Below are 2,984 nucleotides of genomic sequence, written 5' to 3'. Positions count from 1 at the left end.
CTTTATAATTTTAGTATGGTATTAAATTTTTTTATGGTTTCAATATGAATATTTGAAATGAGAAATATAATTTTGGAGTAAAAATATTTTTTGAATATTAAAATTTCATTAATGGAAAAATTGGCAACTTTTAAAATATTATATTTTTCATGGTAATATTTTATACAGAATAAATTATTAAAAATAATATTTTAATTAATTTTTCATCCCATCACCATTTCCTCTTCTCTCTTTGTTTCTTCATCCCAAAACCTGTTCGATTCGTTACCGCTCAAGTCACGACGCAACATCCTTACACGCCTCAACCATCGTCATTTTCCAAAATTAGTTCGAATGAGAAAACAAAAAGGATAATAGACTAAGACCCTTTGGTGACTTTCTTCAACCATGGAACCCAAAGAAAAACTATAAGGGAAAACGAAATCAAAATCAATCATAGTGAGCAAAAGGAAGCCATTTTTGGAGATAAACCAAAGAGCTCTAACCTAAAAGGCTAAAAATAAATCATTTATTTTCTTAATCTTTCTCACTGCTAGAAAAATTACAAAAGGGCTTTTCTATTACTTTTTAAAGCAAAGAAATGAGTCCATGAACTCATGAAGTTCAAGGACGAAATGAAAAAAAATTGAGAAAGTGGAGGCAGAGAGGGCGGGGATATTAAAACATAAGTTTTTTTCTTTTTTTGAGCTTAAAGTGACTGGGTATTTTATTTAGGAATAGAAAAAGAAATAAAGCCCAGTAAAAACAACTGGGCTCAGTCCATACTACATCAAATAGAAAATATAAATTGGCCTCACTATACATTTTAATAGTAAAAGCCTTCTAAGAAAACTTAAAAGAAGAAACCCTGACTTGATGAATGGAAAAGCAATAAATGATACTGAAATAAAACCAGGTAACCTACTTATTTACCCCAGTCAATTCAAACGGTTGGAATCCATTAAGTGAATCGACTTTTCATTTCAACATCCCATCACGATAGCTATTCCCAAAGAAAGTAAACATCAATTGCTATCTATTTTGAAACTCCATCTTCACAAAGTGTTCTTTCAATCTGGCCATTGTGACCATCTTCCATCCAAAGCAGACTCTTGGCTCCCCGAACCTTCTCCCATCAAGTACAATATCTCTCCTCTTTCAAGCGTATTCTTTGCAAGTCTGTGACCTTTTGAGTTTTCTGATATATGAATATGCTGAAAATGAATTTCTCGAAAGCACATTTTCATATTCTAAATATCTTTGATGATCGCTCCGATTATTGATCTGCTAATGATGTTGTTTGGCACTTTTTGATTGTTGTTCTGGAATCCCCCATGATATTGATCGATTGTATGCCCATTGAGATGCCTAATTTTAAAGCTTCAAAACATGCATATGCCTCTACTGCAAATGGAGACGAAACGTTGTTGTGGAGAGTCAATTTTGATAACAGTAGTTCTCCCCTCAAACCCCAAACCACCAGACTTGGCGCCGACTGGAAGTTTTTATTGTCAAATGCTGCATTAAACTGAATCTTTGTTCTCGGTATGTCTTCCTGATCCCTGTGGTTTTTGTTGATAATTAATTAATGGGCTCTTAACTCCTTTCGCACTTTCATATTCTTCCATGTATCTCTGCACTCTTCTTGCGATATCTATTCCCGTCGACTCCTTCCTTTGGTGAAAGTATTTATTCTTGGAAGACCAGATCATCAACAAAGCATAACAAAAAAGTCGACAGTGTTCATCGGAACCACTCGTAAACACTCAGGTTAGCCATTCCCATATATTTTGACTCATATAATTAATGACCCAGGAGAGCCGTAAATTTATCCAGACCTCTATTGATATAGGGTATTGACGAAATATGTGAAAGCTATCTTCAACCCCGAAATAGCAGCGAGGATATCTGTCATTTGATAGGATTCTTCTGTACTTGAGATTAGCAAGATGAGTGATGAAATCCCATGAAATTCTCCAAACAGTAGTTGTAATTTTTGAAGGTAGCTGTAGGTTCCAAAGCTTCCTGTAAATTTTTTTTATTTCGGCACGTATTAAATAATTTCTAGGATCAGTAGTAGCTCCTTGTGTAATGGTTTATAGGCACTACGTACTGAGTATTCGCTCGACGGTTCTCCTTTCCATACTTGAAAATCCTCATGGTCTGTCTCTGCAAGAGGGATCTGTCAGATTTTTTGAGCAACATCCGCTTGAAAGGAATTATTTATCAAATCTGTTCTCCATTTCCTGTTTGATAAATCAATAAGATCCGAAACAACTGTTAGCTCATTGTTTTGTCTGTTTTGTCCATCAGGTTTCTCAATCCCTAGAATTCAACTATCATTCTAGATTGATATCTTATCCCCTCTACCCACTCTCCAGCACATTCCATTCTGAAGAAGGCCTTAGCCGCCCAAATACTTTTCCAGGTAAGTGAAGGTAAATTTCCCAACTCTACATTTAAAAAACTCGACTGCGGATAAAATTTTGCTTTTAAAACTTTGGTCAATAAAGAATTTGGATAATTAATAATACGCCAGCCTTATTTGGATAACAATGCAATATTAAATTGACCAAAATTTTGAAAACCTAAACCCCGGTTTTCTTTTAAAAAATAAAGATTTTTTCACGTGCACCAATGAATCCCCTTTTTTCCGTGTCCTTTTTGCCATCAGTATTTCGCAATAATACTTTCTAATTCGTCACAAAGAGATTTTGGTAATAGAAAGCATGCCATCGTATAAGTTGGTATGGCTTGAAGGATGGCCTTTATAAAAACTTCTTTTCCCTTTGCTCTAGTTATTGATACGCTTTTTAACACAATCCTTCAAACTTTGGAAAGACTCGTTCTTTTTTTGCCTAACCATATTCGATAACCCTAAATAGCGTTCTGGCTCAGTAGAATTGTAGACCCCTAGTAAATAAACGATCATCCTTCTGTCTTCCTCCGTTGTGTTCTTACTGAAAAATACTATTGATTTATCAAAATTTACACACTGGCCCGAA

General features: G+C 34.7%; 1 long non-coding RNA gene across 1 annotated transcript; it reads left to right on the top strand.

Annotated features, from left to right (window-relative positions):
- Window positions 1–867: 867 nt before the first annotated feature.
- Window positions 868–2,267, top strand: LOC108485856 (uncharacterized). Its single transcript, XR_001871370.2, has 2 exons — window positions 868–1,749; window positions 1,832–2,267. It is a non-coding gene; the product is annotated as an uncharacterized LOC108485856 (long non-coding RNA).
- The last annotated feature ends 717 nt before the right edge of the window (window positions 2,268–2,984 follow it).

This window comes from Gossypium arboreum, chromosome 7 (assembly GCF_025698485.1).
Source record: "Gossypium arboreum isolate Shixiya-1 chromosome 7, ASM2569848v2, whole genome shotgun sequence".
Classification (NCBI taxonomy): Eukaryota; Viridiplantae; Streptophyta; class Magnoliopsida; order Malvales; family Malvaceae; genus Gossypium; species Gossypium arboreum.
Note: the sequence above shows the minus strand (reverse complement) of the source record. Positions and strands in the feature narration are given on the sequence as shown.